General features: G+C 39.6%; 1 protein-coding gene across 3 annotated transcripts in view; it reads left to right on the top strand.

The window, feature by feature from the left end:
• Positions 1 to 14,573: 14,573 nt before the first annotated feature.
• Positions 14,574 to 20,645, top strand: part of LOC109029951 (uncharacterized) — a 95,003-nt gene continuing 88,931 nt past the window's right edge. For 2 of the 3 annotated variants that reach the window (XM_019040676.2, XM_019040675.2), the window contains exon 1: positions 14,574 to 14,759. The gene's annotated coding sequence lies outside the window, so the exon portion shown is untranslated. The remainder of the gene's footprint in view (positions 14,760 to 20,645) is intronic. The other variant, XM_019040677.2, reaches the window with a different exon arrangement.

A 20,645-nucleotide genomic window follows, 5' to 3' on the forward strand; every position in this document is an offset into this window, starting at 1 on the left:
ATTGCAGACAGAGCACTCAATGCTTGTTAAGTAATTACTCCGGAGGAGCCTTGTCAATGTCTCGCGGTGAAATCGCCTTCATCTCGGAGTGATACCACGCGAGCACCGCGGAGTTCGAATAGTGGTATCATTTTCTATTGAGTGTTTAATTGAAGGGGCTGCTTATTTTAATCGTTCGATTATCTATTGATGTAATCACCGCTAACATACGATTGTTACGCCCAAGAATTTTTGTCCATGGAGGCATATTCATCAGCAACAAAACATTGATGTTTTTCACGGGTTCGCTTTTGGTGGAAAACGCGATCGCGCATTATTAAAATTTCCGTTGATCTTTTACTTGACTACAAAAAAAAAGAGGAAAAAAAGAAAAGAAAAGGTCTATGCACGTTTGGAGGCAGACTTATCGGTAACACTGAGCATGGATTTTAAATGAATTTTCGGTAGGAAATGGAAAAGCGATTTAAAAAAAAAATAAAAATAAAAAAATAATAAAAACCAGCAATAATCCATTTGTCAATGTATAGTTAATGAATAGTTTTACTTCAGCCTTCAGCGGCTATTTTTTACGGAAAATAATAACAAAAACACGCAAAGAATTGAATAATTTTTAGCATTCCTTAAAAATAACTTTTCCATCTGAGTTTCAACCGTAGGGCTCAAAAATGCGTTTATTGATGGACTTAGAATTCTTATGAGAAAATTTTGACGAGTAGACTGATTTTAGCTGAAATTAACTGTTCTTACAAGTCAGGTGCGTGCCCAGCTAGATTTTGTTTGAGAAAATATATTTTTATCATCTGGCAACCTAGAGTGCACATGTGTCCATGAGGTGTTAACTCGATAAAATATAAAATAATATAAGGAGGAGGAAAAACATGGATTACCTACTGTTCAATTATAAAAATATTTTACGATGTCTTAACCCAGCGCTACCTCACTGTACCAACATTTGTCGAGGTTTCTCATAAACTTCTTATAAACGTTCAAATTATCTTACAGACCTTTCAAAAGTTAACTTCAAATCTCTACATAGGATGCAATATACGTAACAAGTTCCCGCACAGTGGTTTAGAAACGTCTTTTTTTTATAATTATGCAGAATAAGGTATAGAAATTGGTTCAACTGAATAATCATGGAATCTCAACTTTAACTGTATACTTATTATCTGTAAAAAAGCCGTCGTAAAAGAGCATTGAATGTTTGCTTTTGCCAAAAAATATAATAATATAAGAATAAAATCATTAATAACATATTATGAGAAAAGCTTTGTTTCGAAAGATTCAAATTTCTTAGTTGAAAATGAGTTCCTCAAAGGACGATTTTTCGCAAAGTATCCTGAACAATGCACAATCTTCTTGCGCAAAATAACTCAGTTTCATCACTCGAATATTCTGCTGTGCTAAGCAAGAATGCCGTAAATCCATCAAGATTTTCCCTCGTTATTTGGAACTTAACACTTCATAAAATAAAAACTGCGTTACCCATGCACCTCAAACTTTCAGTTTAAGTTCTTGATAGTATTTGCAAAATAATTCTGTAAAAACATTGTCCCAAGGCACACAATTTTTTCTGCGATGATACATTGTTTCCAAAAAATGTAAAATGGCGTTTACGGCGTTTTAGCGTTGCATGGCAGTATTAGTGCACCTCATTCCAGCGGGGAAAACTGTGCGTCGTTAAAAACTGATCACTCGAACGCGAGAAACAAGTGTAAACGCCTTGAGCCGGCTATTTAAGGGAATCGCCGCGGCAGCTGGTTGCCGCCGATCGTTCCCAGAAGGCATTGGTCGTATTTGGTTCCGACCAGGTGTGCCGAGTCGTCGGCTGGAACCGACCCACGTTGCTCAAGGAAATCAAACTAAAATGCACCATCCGGCGGCGTCGACCGTAAGCTCTGATGATGCTTCGCGTTTCGGTGCTGTTTAAACTTGTCGCGCCAATCGAATTATAAAAGTTTGATGCCTTTGCCAGCACGCCATGAGCCGAGGAACTTCGCGCGCTCCAGCGCTGATTATTCCCCCGCACTACGGAAGAACGCCGTATGAACCTTCGAACGTTGCCAAATTTTCTTCTTCAAAATATGTTCATTTTATTTTATTTTTTCTTTGGTACATTTTGGCCAATGAATCAGCCATGACACAAGTCAATCTTTACTTAGTATTACAATTTAACCTTTTGGTATATAGGCATTTTTGATGTGGGTCCGTTGCGCTGGGCATAGAATCGTATTATGATGCTCGATTTTTGTAGATCAGTTAAAAATAATAAGATCTGTCCTAACAGCAACTTTCTGCATTCAATATTAATCGAGATATCGCTCTTTGAAAAGTCGGGTTTTTTACGTCATCCACCGCGGTAATGACACCCTCGATTATTTCCACCTTGCTTTCATCCGAGTTTCACTTTGAGTGACCAGTGCTAATGTGTGTCTCCCTGACTAATAAAACAAAGATGGGAGAAACCAAGGGTGCCAATACCGCGGTGGATGACGTCATAAACGAACTTGTTCAAAGCGCGGTATTTTGGATAACAGCGAACGTAGGTAGTTGCTGTTTGGACGGATCTTATTATTTTCAGCTGATCTACATGAATCAAGCATCAAAACACGATCCTGTGACCAGCACAACTGACTCGTTACACTAAATATTTGATTCGATGGTAAGAAAATCACTAATGCTGTAGAATGCTTCCTGGGGGAGAAGCAATTCAAGACCCCGTAGGAGTGATAGTCTGCGTTCTTGAACAGAAGCCTCAAATTTAATGGTAGTGCATCGGAAACTGAACCAATGTGAATTTGATGTTGGACTCTGAGACTCGTAGAGAAGTTTTGATGTTTTCAATACTATTATGTATAGCGTTGTAATTAAGCTTAGGAACAAGGAAAATACGATTGGAGATGGGGGAGATTTGTATGGTACTTCATCCTCAATTTTTCGCACATATTCATTTCCAACGAAATGGAAGGGTTCTGAAAATTTCAGGGACAAATGGACGGAGTTTAACAGAAAGGAACCAAGCCACATCGGGATCGAACCGAGAAAAAGAGGTTTACAGTTTGGCTCCTGCATAAGACTCAATGTAAAAGATAAACTTCAAGTTCAATTTCTGCAAAATTTGCTCCAACAAAAACTTTGAATTTTTGGTGATGGATAGTAGAGCAGTGGTTGAGTTCAAAACCACTCATAACTCAATTTTTTCCAAAATGTGGGTTGGTTCCTTTCTGCTTAACTCAGTCCAAATCTCATAACTTGCTTTGGAAAAAAAAATAAATCAAGGAAATTTAGCAACGTCCAAATTTTTCCTCTGCAAGTCGGTATGGACTTGTGTCGGAGGAAGACATTTTACGCTTTTAAAATTGAACGGGTGTCTCTACCGGAGTGAGGGAGCGGAGGGGGGGGGGGGGGGGGTTCAAGAGGAAGTGAAAGGTGGATAACTTGGATTATCCGATTATGAGTGATCCGAAGTTTGCATCATCTGATCCCGTTTTTACGGCATTCGCATCGTGCCTGAGTCATTCGTTTAGTTCTAAATGAAACAATGAGTGTCAAAGGTAGCACTTAATTGACTCTCACATGCTTTAATCATGTAATTTATGTGAATTTGCTTCAAAGTCTCAGGACTCTTTCCTGCAACAACATGCTAGCAAATAATTAGTCACCCAATTTTTACTTTCTCGCTCCCCTAGGGTAGAGAGGAAGTATTGTCATCCTCCAAGAAAAAAAAAAAAAAAAAAGTTGAAATTTCATCATTTCTAGACGTTTTAAGGTCCCAGGAGTCAAAATAACCATACTTGAAAAAATGTGTGTCCGTCCGTCCGGCGTCCCCCAAATCTGTCTACAGCGATATCTCAGAATCTATCTGTTCGATTTCATTCAAAATTCTCACAGAACACCATATTTATGGTCTCCTTATGCACGTCCAACGATTTTGGGGTACGCTAAAATTTGGGGGGGCTAGGGTCAAATTGGGTTAAAGGTCCATTTTCAGCAAAATCACACGGAAAGCTCATTTTGAGGGACCGTAAATTTTGAAAAATGCCTTTAATTCTTTAAAAGTGGGCATCAAGCACATCACCTGGGTCATTAATTTAAGTTCCTAAAAGATCTTTGGACTAAACTCAAAATTCAAGGGATTACGAGGCCCAAAAGTAGGGCACTTTGCTCCGCGACATCACACAAACAACTCATTTTCAAAGACTGTAAATTTGAAAAAAAATGCCTTTCATTTCTTCGAAAGTTGGCATAAGAGCACCACCTGGTTCAATAATGTAAGTTCCTATGAGGTCTTTGGACTAAACTAAAAATTGAAGGGTTACGCGTCATATAGCGAGGAGAGCACTTCGGTCACACGGAGAGCTCATGGACTGTAGATTTTGAAAAAATGCCTTTAATTCTTTGAAAGTTGGCTCAAAAGCACCATCTGAGTCATTAATTTAAGTTCCTAAAGGATTCTTGGACTAATCTCATAATTGCAGAGGGGCCGATAGGAAACGCTCAATTCTCTGATAAATGAGTCGGAACGCTTCTAGATAATAGCAGCAAACGCTTTGAGTCAGGTGAAACCTAGGAATTCAAATGCATTATATAATGCATCATATACTATTTCCAAAATTACTCCGTAGGTATACACCAAGCAAAATTAGACAACTAATTAGGTAGGTAAGTACTTACAATATATAGTTACTATTAGTCATCAAGCTGACGCAAGAACTGACACTTACATCTTTATTAAATACTAATATGTTTGTTGTTAATGAATTTAGAATCCCGGCAGATTCCATCTTTCGCGGTTCCTTTTTACGAGGTACTAAGCACAAATATAATATAATAATACGGCACAAATATGACTGATTTAATGCTTGTTACTTAATAAAGGAGGTTATAAATTGTTAGAACCCGAGGTTTGGTTGAAGGAGATGGCGCTCTCAGCGCTCTCTATTGTTTTCGCTTTGAATTACAGGGATACGCGGTAAGGAGATGGCGCTCCTGGCGGGCGTGTGGTGAACCTTCCAGCAGGTAGATTCGCCCGCCAAATTTAAAATTTGGGAGATGCTAAGCGAAAACCGTTTAGATTTAAGACTATTTGAACATCGAATAGTCATTCTACCCATTCAAGTAGATATTTGATGGCTTTTGACCGTGCTTAAGGAGAGATTATAATATAAAATCGTATCTGAAGTATGATGTCAATGAATCTAATGGATCCTAATGAATCGTAGAAAAGCTAAGATTTTTACGGATCGCCATCTTTGACAGGAGACTTTGTTAATCAATTACATATTTAATTGAAGATGCCTCATAAAATCAACAAGTCGAGGCCGAATATATGAATTCATCACATATCGCGAAGACATTTACAATAAAGTTCAGTGGTTTGAATAAAAATTTCATAACTATTATCCTGTGATCAAAATTCCAATCAAACTTTATGATTTTGTAAAATTGGCAGTATTTTTCTAAATATTCCAGTAAAAGTGTCTATGCCGGCGCGAAGCGCCGGCTCGAGCGAGAAAGTCCCGTGCGGTCCCCGCACCAATCCGCTAAGCGGATGGGGGGGGCGAAGCCCCCCAAATGCCGGCGCGTAGCGCCGGTACGCGGCGCGAAGCGCCGCGCATAAATTGGCCGGAGGCCAATTTTTTTTCTCTATACTTGAGCTGCCGTAAATTACTAGTGTAAAAATAAGCAGAAGTAAGTTCGACTCTGAGTAAAAGTTAGACTTTAATTAATAAATACATATAATAATATGTGTCTCTCGTGGAATTTAGAGAACAATTAGATTTATCGGGAAATTATTGAGGTTTTATTTCCAAAATTAATGGTGCAAGTGCTCTGTCTTAGGAAATTACAGTATTTACAAAGTAAAACAGTTTAACGCAAATTCCTGTCCAAAATTTTTAAAGACTTGTTTCCGAATTCTGGCTGCTATTTTAGCAACCTCACGCAATCTCACGCAACATTGGGTACCGGAATTTTAAAATTCCAGAATTTGTCCAGTTTCAAGGTTTGTTATTTTGAAATACATGACGTGCTTGTTAGAATTTTTATTGCCAAAAATGTGCGTAAAATGACGCAAATGTTTAATTTGACGTAGTATTAGCTCAAAACAAACATCGGCAGTTTCACAGATCCGGTTTCTCGGGGAATGTATCTGAGAACAATCAGGAAAAAACAAAACAAGCCGTGAAATTATATTTGGCTCAAAGGTGGCCAAAACATTTTTTTTTCAAGTCTCGAGTATCCGACGAGTTTTAGTATAAAGAAATTATATTTTAAATTACTGATTAATCCCCTATTTGGACTCTACTTTGGACTATCGGGAGGACCCGAATGGAATGTACTTAAGTTAAACAGTGGCTTGGCGTGCTTTGCGATATATCCATCAGTCTGCCATTTAAACCCATGGAAAAGAATCGATAGCCAGGGTGTTCGTAACGAACACCTTAGTAATCGATTCTTTACTATAGCTTCAAATAGGGAAATATCGATAATCGATTGTTCACGCCACGCCAGTGAAGCTAAAAGGAACTACGTACATAGGGTTTGTGTGGAACATTTAGTCCTTTGAGCTTCAATACGCTCCGATCGGAAACAAAAAACGCCTCAGTGTCACTTGATTGTTGCCAGCACGTCGCTATGACGTCATCACTAAAAACGACGAAAACTCTGAAAATAACGCAGAAATCGATGAATTTATCCCTCAATTTACGACGCTTACTCGAGAAATAAAGAACACACTTGGTGCTATTTAAAGCACTCATGCCTCAAGTCGCGCATATAAAAACCCTCTTTAAAGAAATAGAGCGGTATATTTTCGTGCGATGCAGAAAGGCAAACTGGGTGGTAAACTATGAGGGAACGGCGCAATTTCCCCTACATTCGTCTTCAAGCCGCAGCACGTGATTATATGTGCGGGTCCTAAAGACGATTGCATATGCGGAAATAGAGTTCGTCCGTTCTAAATTCCCTTTTTAAATATGCGTTTGGTTTAAGAGTGAGGCTGCATGGAGCAACGGGAAGCCCAGGCTAGTTTACTGTGGCAAATGATCTTAAGTTGGCCACTCTGTATCATCAGGCCCGCTTTTAGCTCCATTTTTGAAGTTTTGGAAGGTCCCCTCGGGGAAATTTTAAAAAATATGTCTCTTAGGAACAATTTGAGCTGCTCCAACCAAAACATCCAATGGAATAAAAGTGCAAAAATGGAAGAAATGTCATAAAGTTTCTTTGAAAAAAAATCTCTTACATTCTCCATATAAACTCGGTGTACGATAATGTCGATGTAGAATAATCACCCCCCTCCCCTAATCGAATTTATTCGATCTTTCTTTTCGAATAAAATCAGATTAGATCGGGTCGATCATTCTGATTTCCTCGGTTCACTCATCGCATAGGTGTTTTTAGTAAAATAGTGTTCGCCATAAGCGAGTAAAGACAATGTTTTGGGGGAACTGAAGGCTCAATAACCCTTTTTCGGGGGTTACTGGTATTGAGTTATACCATGTTCGAGCACACATTTTTGGGAGGGAAAAGGGCCCCTTGATGGGGGTATGTTTTTTGGAACTACGGAGAGAAAAGGAAGTCTTAACTCATTAAAGTCGCATCTCGACGACAAATCTAATGTATTGTTTTCTCTCAGAAGTTTTCAGTAACATCAGATTCATTCAGTTGATCTTGGAGGAGCAAACTCATATTTGGACATAGTTCATCAGAAAGGAATCAACACACATTAAGTTGAAACTGAAAAATAGAGGTTTGAAGCAGGGCTGGATGCAGGGGGTGGCCACATGGGCCGCGGCCCATGGCGGCAAATTTTGTCATTTCTTTAAATGTAGGTATAAAAAAAATCGGATTCAGGAAAAAAAATTACAATGAGAAGAGACAAAATCTCTCATTTCCTGAGAGTATAGAAATGTATAATTTTGTCGTCTTTCGGTGATACGAGAGCACCTTCAATAAGTCGAGTTAAGAGAGCAGTTAACATGCGGAGTTAACATGCAATTTGGCCTGGAGCGGCGCGGCGCGGCGCAGAGAGCAATGATGACGAGAACTTGAGATGAATAGGAGAAGCCCTCGGCGCGGCCCGCGGCGGTCGGCATGTAATAAATATTAGCGCCTACAAGAGTGCAGGGATACCTCACACACTGCGTCAAACGCAGTGCGGTCAGTGCGAAACGCATAGCGCCTACAAGACTCCATGAATACTTCAAGCATTGCACCAAACACAGTGCGGTCAGCGCGAAACGCATGGCGCCTGCAAGACTGCATGAACACTAAGCATTGCACCAAAAACAGTGCGGTCAGCGTGGCGCGGCGGCGAATGTTTCATTTCTTATAAATGGAAGGTCTTGTCCACACAGAGATAGGTTCACGGAACTTAACTTTCGTCCAAAGTTCCGTAAACTTCACCTAGTACTGACACGGCTTTCGCAAAAAATGTGTCCGACACGAGTAAACGCATCTTATGCACCCCACCTCCTCCGGCACGTTCACTTGATGGTTTTTATCGATGTTTCGAAACGAATGAGAAGGGGGTGGCAAAAAACAGGCGGCCCATGAGCGGCAAGTAGGTAAATCCGGCCCTGGTCTGAAGTTATATTCTCGCTTAAGGCTCAATGTAAAAATAAACTTTTACTCCTCTTTTCACAAGAAAATTTCTGTTTTCAGACTTTCAGTTTTGGCAGGAAAAAACGCACGCTAGTGAAACTAAAAAAAATTCTTAGCTCATTTTTTTCGAAAATGTGGGTTGGTTCATTTCTGATAAACTTGGTCCAAATATTCATAAGTCTACCAGGAAAATCTTGTTTTATCACAGGAAATTTCGCAACTTCTGAAGGCTCATACGGCGTTTTTCCTTAGCACGGCAGCATTCCTGGGCTATTTCCTTCGAGAAAAACTCTGATTTTTTCTCTCTTTTTTTTATAGGAAAAAAACTTTTACCCCTCTTTTCACAAGCAAATTTCTGTTTTCAGACTTTCAGTTTTTGGCAGGAAAAAATGCACGGCTATTGAAACTCAAAAACATTCTTAACTCAATTTTCCCAAAAATGTGGGTTGGTTCCTTTTTGATAAACTCGGTCCATTTATATCCTTACATCGGCTACGGCAGGTCGAAATGCGAGAGCATGTAGCTAATATTAAAATCATTACTATGAATCAAAGGAAACGCGGGACATCCCACCGAGGCAAAACGATCCGCCGCACAGTGGATCGTGTCAATAGGAGAGGTCGGACAAAATTTAGAAACTTTAAACGCTTATAACTCCGTTTATACAAAACTTTGAAGTTCCAAAAGTGGTTTTATTGGTTCCCTCGTACAATTGTCTTCTTAAAGCACCCCTTAAAATTTAAAAATATGACGAAATAACCATCAAAATTTACAATTTTAGTCAAAAATTTCATGCCGGACCTCTCTAATTGACTCGATCCACTGTGCGGCGGCACTCTCTTGTTCCGCTCGGTGACTCCTGGCGCAATTTGTCGCGAATTTGCTAACTGCAGTGGGCGTTTGAGTTTAGCAGAGATTCACCCTTGGCCCGGAAGGCTAGACTTACAGAAAATCCTGCCGCAGATCATCAGTAAGCGGGAGCGTGACACCGATGCGTGTATGCTCTCAGCTCTGGTGGAGAAAGAGAGAACTTTAATTGCACTTATGTATTAGCAATTATGACACCGTTTTTCAACTGACGCTGTAGCCCTGTGTCAAAGCGCTCGCCTCTGAAGTGGGAGGTCCGCTGTTCGCGCCCCAACTCGACAATATTTTAATGTCATTATATTACACATTATGTCATAAATGCCGCGAGTGGCCGTAAAGAAATACTTTTTTCCATAAAATAAGAGTGAGGCGTGCATTTTTGCGCACGTAATTGAAAAGGGCTCCTCTTGCAGAGAAACCTCTGGACCTAGGGTGTAGGGCCCTAATCTTACGTAGACCGTCCAATAATTTTTTTTAGAGGAAAAAGCAGACTCCGAAGACAGAAATAAATGTAACATTAGTGGGCAGTATAAACAAATAAATGTAAGTATGCCTTTACAAAGGGGCCGTCCGCAAATTACGTACCTAATGCACTTACCTACAGGGAGCCGGGAGGAGGTCCAGAGGTGCCTTACCTATGCCTATACGTAAGCCAAACGCAAAAATTTTGTTTCTTCCAAATTCCGTTAATTTAAAGACTTACTAGTCCAAATTTCGTTTTTTAGACGTTTAATGTTTTTTGGTTAAAATGTAATTTTTCTGAACTTTTTGAATTTAAAAACTGTTATTTTTTCAATACAACTGTTATTTTTCATGATCTCCTACCAGCGATTAGTAATGTTTAAAACAATACCGATTTGTTTCAACACCATTTTTTTATTAAATTATGCATTTAAACGATAGAAGAGGGGGGGGGGGTGTCATAAAAATCGGAAAAATTGCCTTTCGTAATTTATGGACGGCCCCAAAGAGTAATTTTGAAATTTCCTATTAGTATTTTTTGTATTCCTCACGCCTACGGTCGTTTTACTTCGAATTCCGTACCCTATAAATAAAAGAAGAGCAATTGTGCAGATTTTTCTTTTACATAAAGGGACGTTTCACTTTAAAAGATTCCGTCTTGGTCCGCAGGAGTTTTTGTCAGCCCTTCCTTCAGAGCTCAGGGGCTGAATCTCTGCCTGAGGCGAGGACTGACAGAAAATCCTTCTCCGGGTGCGGAGTGCCTAGAGTCTGCAGAAAGGGAACATCGATGCTCCCGACTGCGCACCAGACAGTTTGCGATGGAAATTCGGCAGGATTTTTTGTAAGTCCTGCCTTCGGAATTCAGGAGTGAATCTCTGCTGAACACTCGACTCACTGCAGTGAGGGCACGCGATTAAATTCGCGTTTGCCTCCGCGATCAAAAGCTCATTTGTCCACGAGCCTCACAAATCTCGACGCGCATCTATTGCCGGATCGCGTCTCTGTTTTCGGGTGGGTATCAATACTCCCGTGCTAAACAAGAACGCCGTATGAACCTTCAGGCGTCGTCATACTTCCTTCAATATAAAACGAAATTTTTGAAAAAATTGTGAGTATTTTTCTTCAAATTTTCAGACAATTTCGTTCGCAATTTGTTCTAAAACCTCTGAAAATTTCAAAGAAAAATATGCACAACATTCACAAAAATACAAGAGGAACGTATACGGCCTCCATTGGAAATGTCGAATGTAGAACTAGCACAAAATGTATCAAAACTGAGACAGCTCATCTCAATTTAACCTAATTTGCTGTGTCAGGTGAATCATATGCACGAGTGACGCTATGCTCATAATCTGACTGATTTCTTTCCTACTCGATGAAATGAAGGGGAAGTAGTGCCAAGCTCTGCGTAATCTTCGTACCCTCTAAGAATCCGTGTTATTTGGCTTCTCTTAATTTTCTCATTCAAAAACGCCACTGAAATTTTGCCTCTAAAGCTCATGATTTAATTCATGAGGAAAAAACCTCACTTTACGATATTGTCATCAAATTTTAACTTAGATGGTTCAAAGTTAGAACCCAATCCTTCAGCCTCTTGTTTACGCTAGTTTTGACATCAAGGCAAAAAACTGTGTGTGTATGCGTCAAACGTTGAATTAAAGAAACAAAAATTAATTCATTAAGCATTAAATAAAAATATCTGAAATGTCACCACAGTCCGATTGTTTGAGTTAAAAGTTCCAGATTTTGCGCAATACTGGCACCACTGTATTTGGACGCATTTAAATCAAAACGAACTATATCAACTGTAACATGAGCCCTGTCATGCAAGTATCCCTATGGATCTCACGGCTTATGTTCGACCGGATATACTTTCTCCTGCTTTAACTATGTCCGTTTCAAAGGATGACTGAGCGTGAGCCCGTGACTTTGGGACGCCGAAAATAGCCGAGAATTGCTCCACGCTGTTGTCAAATCGAGTTTATATTCGATTTTTAGCGGCTGCAGACAGCTCTTCGTAACACGTCCGTCACTTACTCCACGAGAAACGCGGTAAAGTGACATTACATTGCGAAGTACCGGCGACCTATGCACACAGAGTTATGAAAGCTTGGTTATAAAGCCGAAATGAATTTTTTGGCGTCTTTTTAGAAGAAGACGTAGAACTAAAAAATAGAAGGCAGGGATGTTTCAATACTATTGAAGTGTTAATTGAAAAAAAAAGATACCAGAGACTTTGTAATCCCACGGTAAATACAAGATGAGTTCCCCCCCCCCCTCACGCCATTTTTACCAATTATTTTGGTGGTGATCTAAGTCTTCTGTATTACAGAAGAGAACGGTAAGTCAACAAATAATTGATCTAGAGAATGAATCTTCGAAAGATAAATTTCATCGAATAGGTATCTCCGTCCGCGGAAACGTGGACACACTGCTGCTTTGTCAAAAATGACGTCATTTTCTCCGCACTTACTGCTCTTCGTCAATCGTATTATGAGTGTAGGGCAAATTCAGCAGTTATAGTGGATTTTTGTTTATTTTTATTCATTTTTTACGAAATTTTTTGAAATTTTGAAGAGTGCTCGGTTTCGAAAATTTAGTCATTTCAGCTATGCACGGCCAGCCACGGCAGGAGTGCCTAGGTAGCAAGTTGCGTTTAAATTATTCCTAAAATTCGGTCAAAATTTTAAGGAAAAGTAACATTTACAGATATAAATCGTGCGGAAACGTCAACGAAAGGTCTTGCGTACGGAAATGTCAGTCTCCCCGTCGGAGGCTGAACGTCTGAACGCTAATCTCATCGGCCGGATCAACACGTGACGTCACTGCGACGTCGCCGAGATCTTAATCCAATCGGCCGAATCAACTGATGACGTCACCTGTCGCGAACGTCATCGCGGGAGCATCCGCGCACCACCGCACCGGTTTGCAAATTTGTAAACAAAACAAAACAAACCCCTCCCCGGGAGGGGGGAGGGGGCTCCCACCCGCCGAAGCACAGGAACAAATGATTCAATAAGTGAACGAATAAATGCGGTGGACCCAGTGTCGGCGTCGGGCCAACCTCCACCCCCTCATCCCACACCTGAAAGGGGGCGGGGAGAAGCGGTTTATCACGGATACCCACGTGTTGCCAGTTCCGAATTTAGGACCGTGACGGCTGAGCTTCACCTTTTGCCGCGTTGCCGGTCGAGGTGAAGGTGTTGGAGACTTTCGAAAGTTCAGACTTCGAGATACAAAGAGAGTGAGTTTCATATCATGGGCATTAAGTTCAAAATTTCGACTTTTACTGTAATCCGCAAAGGCAGAATTTTCTGTACAGAGCGCTTTGGATGATTTTGTGTTGCAATTTTGACGGAGAACTCTCGTATGTGCCGTAAATGAATTTTTTCGTAGAGCTGTCTTCCATACCCACCCATAGGTATTAATATCTCAATTTCATGTGTTCGTGGACCACTGTCAATTTTCTTGTGGGCGGTCTCATTTATTCTGCCCTGCTGAAGGAGATTGCATTTCAGAGCCGATGAAAAATAGACTCAAAAAAAAGAACCACCCTTCAACTTGGACTGACCATAGTGCGTCTCATAAACACCATATGATCCCACTTCTTTAATGCGCCAATGTTTGTCATAATCTTTGCATCATATTTTTTCTCAAAACTCGTAGAGTATAAATTGAAGTAAAACGACGTATGGTAAAAGCCCATTTTCCTCCAGCATCCTATGCCCTTTCTTGTTAAGGCAGTACCTATTAACCTTCTTTATTTCATACAAACTGATTGCGTTGGACGCACGGGTCGTAATACAGTATGTTGGAATTTCTTTAGCCAACGTGCGTTAAAAATGCAGCATAAAGCTGATATCTCTATACAGAGGGAGAAAGCTCACAGACAAGCACAATTCTCCCTCAAAAAGATACGCTGTTTGTAATTGCTGAGGGAAAATTGTGCTTGTGTGTGAGCTTTTCCCATCTCTTATTAAGATATCAGCTTTATTCTGAATTTTTAACGCACGTTGGCTAAAGGAATTCCAACATTCTGTACTATATTTTAGCTCTTCATAAAATAGAAAGGTTATAAAAAAAAGGCTTTGGCTTACAATTTTTTCTTATCAAGAACACTAAAAATGTTCTTAAACACTGGAAAAAAAATACATTGGATCTAGAGGCCAGACTCTTAAAAACATCGACAAGAAAAAATACTCTTGATTCAATCGGATTTTTGCTTAAATCAAGAACCAAGCCTCTTAATTTGAGCAGATCTCCTACTGATTTAAGCTTAAATCTGATTGAATCAAGAGTCCTTTTTCTTGTCAATGTTTCCAAGAGTCTGGACTCTAGATCAATGTGTTTTTTTTTTTTTTTTTTTTATTTATTTTTTTTTTTGGTTTCAGTGAATGGAAGAATGCAATTTAATTCATTTTTTGCTGTAGGTAAATCGATGACAATTTTTTTCTAGTCTAAACAAATGTTTTTCGAAGCCAATTTTTCAGGTGATTCTTGTAGGAGCCCTTCCCTGCAAGCTGGCAGCATAGCGGGCAACTGGACCGGGGCGGCGCGGCGCGGCGACTGGCTGCCCACTCGCCACCGGGGCTACGGGCCGGGGGCCGGGGGGGTCCGGGGGCCCGGCCCGGCGTAGCGGCGCGACGCGGGCAGCCGACCAGTGTTGCGAGCGAACTCGCGCGAGCATCGAGAGTCCGAGCATCCGAGCGAGCCGCGTGTTATCGTTCCCGCGCGCGTCAAGTGTCGCATGTGCCCTGTGTCGCCAAGTGTTGTGTCAAGTGACCCCAAGGAGTGATTATCCACCACTGAGATTACCTTTCATGCAGGTAAATACGCCCTTTTCAATCTTCCTCCGAGGAAAAGAAAACCTAACAATTTTTGCACGCTCAACTAAAAAATGGCTTGTATTTGTTGATAAAAAGATTTCCTGTTAAATCAAGTGGGTTTCTGCTTGATATTGGTATAAGCATCTGTTCTGTTTGATTCAAGACACAGCTCATCTTGACGGCAAATGCGTAAACGCTCCCCTTTTAATACACCCTAGAGGAAAAGAAAATCTATGACCAATTTTCACACACTAGAGAAAAAAATGACTCTCATTTGAATATTTTCTCTCGAATCAAGCAGGTTTCTGCTTGATGCTGATATGAGAATCTTTTTTGCTTGATTTAAGATATAGTTCATCTTGGCGGCAAATGGAAACGCGTCAAATATCCACCCTCAAGAAACAGAAAATCCATACTTTCTCACCCTACGTGAGAAAAAAATGGCTTGAATTCGCTGTTGAAAGGAATCCGTATTGTGTGATTTGATATCATAACTTCAGAATCTAATAGGTATAATTGAAATTGTTCTAAAGTAGTTTAGCAATATTTGCAAACCACATGGTCTGAAGCACGCAACCGAACGCCTGGCAGGCTCGGATCGTGTAAATGAACGTATTTCTACTGGGCGCATTCAGCATGATAACATTCAAAAATAGTGTACCTGCTGAATCGAAGCAAACTAAAGGAAAGTAAATGGTTATACAAACCAAACTGGACGTGCGTTTGTGTATGTGTCCTGAAAGTTTGATTTGACAAACCAAATATTCCGGGCTGACAATCAATTTTCGGCTTATTTAACCTAAATTTTTTTTCGTCGCAAGTTTTTACAAAGTAAGGAAGCTGCCCGTTCTTTGGTCAGCTAAAGAAATCATCCATTACAGTCAACGTCAATTAAAGTACATTTGACACCTACATAGGCACATGACACGTGGATTAGATACAATTAAAAAGTCGACAGAGCATCTCGATGAAAGCGGCATTTTTCGTAGGAATACGGCAAACTTTCTTAAGACAAAAGTTCCGACGATTCGCAAGTCTAGAATTTTCTCCTACCCTCAGACACATATACTCTGTCTAGGTGTCATGGTGAGATGTAGGTATTGTTCTTACCCTTAACGCCGTGAAATTAGTTTAAAAAAAGGGTTAGTTAATGGAGGATTCCGGAGAAAGATCGAAGTGCGAAGAGGCGGGAAGTCCCCGGAATTTCTGCGAACCTCCTCGTTTGGATCTTACTTTCTCGTGGAAATTAGCCCGGAGAATGGGCTGTCAAGGCCCGGGAGCATGTGGATTTCTCCGAAAGGTCCGTTTAATGACAAAAATGTATTAGCAAAAAGTTAAAAGGTCCTTGTGAAAATGTTTCCATACTCGTCGATACCGTCCCCGAGGCCTACGATAACAGCGAAAAAGTCCCCGGCGTGAAGACTAGATTCGGGAGACTCCACTCGTGATATTTGCAAGTTGGTAACACCATTTTTTCTCCATTCAAATTCATGCAAAACAATCAATTTTAAATAGAACAATAAGTAAAATTTACAATATGTAATATTCAAGTAAAATAAGTGCGGATTTTTTTTGGGGTAAAATCTACCACAGTTCCGTAACCACGTGTAAAATGTTCTGAGAAAATTTAGGAAAAAATCCAAAAATAGTAATTTTTGATGACTTCTTCATGTAAATATCACCCGATAAATATTTAAAAACGGGGTTCTAAAACAAAATTGTTAACGGTTTTATTTGAGGGGTTTTTAAAAGTAATTTCTAATGTTCGGGGTTTATAGCTCTTAAAAATATTTTTGTATGATCGATGAAAAATTGTACATTTAACTTCGGTTACAATTTCCCGTAAAGTGGTACAACTACAGTCAACAATGACGATAATGGATCAAAAATATAACTGCCTCGGTCTACTCCTTCGAATATCCGAACGATACTTCTGTCCGCAAAACCGCATTTGAACAGCTTTCAACTACTTCTGAATGTAAAAGAGTTTGGTGAACGTTTCAATAAATATTTAAAACGGACATGAAAACCATTGTTATAAATAACAGATTTTGAAAGTGCGACTTTGATTATCAGAACATTGAAATCCACGTGCCACAAAATATACCAAATAATCCTTAGTAATAATTGCGGAACATCCTTGGGCTCGACACCAGTTCAACTTTATCACTGATCTTTCAACCTTGAGTTTCCCTCGTTAAACTTTTTTTCACACGCACCTCCGGAAAATTCCCGCGTCTCCGAGAAAGTACTTTTGCACCCTTAATCCAAAAGATCAAAGTTGCGAAATTAAATTTTGTGAAGGAGTCAGTCCCCTCCAATTCACTCCCGGGCCTTGTCGCGAAGTCGAGCTTAGCTCGATGACATTAAAGGAGAATTACTCATTTTAATTGTATTTCGCAAGAAACACCCCTCTTTCATCCCCAGGCCCATGTTTTCGAGCGAATAACTTATCTTCGCAACTCTTCGAAGGACAGCGAAAATGTCCCCTCTCATTTTTTCGACTTATCTCGGAACTTGTGCCCTCGAGCGCAAAAACATACCCCCGAACTACACTCCAGAAAAACTTCAAGGAGTTGTTTTGAAGAAATAATGATCGGCTACTCAAGTCCTCTTGCGAGGTTGAAGTACAACCTAAGAGACTCTTTGTAAGTAGATCCTACTCGCAACTTCTTTCTCGTATCTTTACTTCATCTCCTTATGTCCACATTTTTTCGAATGGATTGCCCCTGAAAACTTATTTTAGATGCCAATTTTAATCCATTCATTCAAAAATCGACTTCTTTTTGTTACGCCTGCGGACTGATTGTTGAAATTGATAGTCAAAGCTATAGACAAAGAAGTCAAAAAAGATATGGAGGGATCCTATTGGTGGAAGCGGGTTGTTGCAATGGACCTGGAAGTAGATAGTAGACTAATTAGCGGCAACCCACGAGAGATCCTATAGTTACTCGAAAATTTTCTCCTTGAGTCGATAGGAACCAACCATTTCAATTAATAGGATCCTCCAGACTCCCTATGTCTTCTTTGTCTATTCCTTTATCTAACAATTTCAACAATCAGCCCTCAGGTTGAAAATTGATTATTGTTCTCATGTTAATCAGCCAAGAACCCTTCATTTTAAATAAATCATACATTTCAACTTCAAATTCTTGGATCCTATCAAATTATTTGCTTTCTTTAGAGCAAGTATTCAATAAAAAATTTTAAGTCAATGTCGAATATTTAGTCATACATGAATATTTAGTCATGATATATATATCAAATAAATAAGGCACCAAATTGTGAGTCTTCTGGATGACTTCCTCATCCTCAAACCTTCTAAAACGCTCTGTAGTACGAGGAAATTACACGTAATTTTTGTAAATTTTTCCTTTGGCATTCTTTATGTTATGTAATCTTCATTTGCCCCGCACACTCAAAGACTCTCGCCCACTTAAGTAACCAGTTTTAACCTTAAACAGCTGTTGCTCCTTAGTTGGTAGTTACTATGGAATGTTAGGTGGGAAGGCGCGTACTTTCATCTTCAAATAAAAAATGAAAATAATCTCATGCTATATTTTATGCCGGAGAGAAGCTTCAATAAGACCTCCAATCGATAATTAAAGTTTCTGGAGATTACTGGAAGTCGTCTCCACAAAACTTTGAGTCTTTTTTTGGTCTTTCTGGTAAAGTTTGAAGTGGATTTGGACAAACTTTACTGCAAATTTAATATCAGATGGCCCAGAATTGATTCCTTATTTTATAGCTTGTATAAAGTGCTTTTCTCCGTTTATTTAGCGTATTAAGAGCAGTTGCGTGTGCCACAGACTTATGTTAGGATGCGGTTGAAGTTTATGAATTGGTATGTAAATTGGCTTCAATGGCTTAAAAACCAGTTGTGGTTTTACATTATTGAGTGCTTTTTGTCTCAAAATGTTGAGAACACGCTTTCCAGACTAAGTAGCAATGTAAGTACAGCTCAGACGTGAATTTCTCGACATGGTGGGTTTTCCCGCGAACCGTTTCATCTTGGACCTAAGTAAATTGAAAAATTTCTCATGAGAAACAAACAATTACTTACGCTCTATGTGGTTTATGCTTTTTTTAAGCTTTTGTAAGCTGCGTATTTCGCATTTGGAGTTACCTATAACCGCTTTACCATTCAAAGCAAAAACGCTGTAACTCTCGTACAGATTTTCCATTTACTCACCCTACATTACATACTGTCCGATTCAATAAAAACCTATTTTCCGTAATGCTTCATTTCTTTCATATAAATTTTCAATTGTAAGTAACAAACCCACTAAAAATGTAAAGGATGAATGTTTGTTGGTTTTCGTGTAAGTAACAGGACCTTACGCTGAAAACAAATTTAAAACGGTTAGAATAAAGTTACGGCGTCCTAGCTGTGGACGGAATAAAGCACTGGTTTCTTGGGCACTATGTAAAGCAAGGTGCCAAAATTGGTTGAGAAAAATCTTGCAAATTCTTGCTTCTTTTCAAAGTACTAATTCAATGGGCCTGTTGCATGCAAGAGATACAGCCGTGCGAATAGACTTTTTACACACGAAATGACACGAAAATTACGATGGTCACATTAAAAAAGTCTAAAATACACTCCTTACTGCGCAATTTGCGTTGCTAGGAACGCGCTTTTTCAAATTTCCTGCGTCTGGGGGCAGTTTTCTAACGGCAACTCCCGGCTATTTCCGGTCAACTAAAACTGACAACATAACCTAAAAATCAGAGCTCGTGATATCGTGAAATGAAATGTAGAAGGATTGCGTTGGATATTTAAAAGTTGATCGATTTCGTTACCACATAAAGCGTACATGGACCATAAGAGATCACGTTGGGTTTGTAAACAAACTGAAGGAAAAAATAACAACAACAACACAACAACGACTCGGCATCTTCCGGAAATCACCGAGCCGCCGTTTGCTCGTTTCCGGTGATTAGAAAACTGCCCCCAGACGCGGGAAATTTGAAAAAGCGCGTTCCTAACAACGCAAATTGCGCAGTAAGGAGTGTATTTCAGACTTTTTTAATGAGACCATCGTAATTTTCGTGTCATTTAACCTCTTAAAAGTCTATTCGCGCGGCTGTATCTCTTGCATGCAACAGACCCATTGTGCATAATTAATTCATCTGACAAGAATATGGACGCAATTTCATAAAAAAATCTCCGCTCTTAAGCTGTTGAGCGTTATCACTAATGTCGTATACGTTGGAAGTGAGCTACTGTTTTGCCGAGTCATATTCTCAGCCAGTTCTTAGAAGATTCGCTCTAAAGAACGTCTTCCTACTTTGTTTCAACGTTAAGTAACGCCTGCAATTGCCGATCAGGAATCGATCTACAGAGGGTGCGGCGCGAGGTTGCCATTCTCGAGACTTCATCAGTCGCATATCTTCTAACCACCTTCTAGACGCCCTTTTCCGCATATCAGAGATTGTAGATTCTTATCGCAAAATGTTGAATGTATTTCATATTTAGTTAAAGTGATATTATTCGTTTTCTCGAGCTGTTCATCGGTCTCGATTTCAAATTGTTTCGGAAAAGGCTTTATTTTTAGCTAACTTACTATCATTTTGAATTTTTTCAAAAGAATTTTTAATACCTACACCTGATTGGACCACATTTAGCAGCAAAGAACCAAGCCACATCGACTATTGCCAAATTTAAGTGGGCAATTTAATTTTTAACGAAAGAAAGAACGTTTGTGCAGATTCCTTTGAAATTTTTAAGGAATTTGCATCGTACTGAGCACAAATTTCACCGAAATTTTCGCAAAAATCCGCACAACCATTTTCACATAAAAAAATTAAACTTCCCAATTAAATTTGGCAATTGCACATGTGGCTTGGTTCCTTTCTGCTGAACGCGAACTACTTTTAGACTATGTA

The sequence above is a fragment of the Bemisia tabaci genome, chromosome 3 (assembly GCF_918797505.1).
Source record: "Bemisia tabaci chromosome 3, PGI_BMITA_v3".
NCBI classification, from domain to species: Eukaryota; Metazoa; Arthropoda; class Insecta; order Hemiptera; family Aleyrodidae; genus Bemisia; species Bemisia tabaci.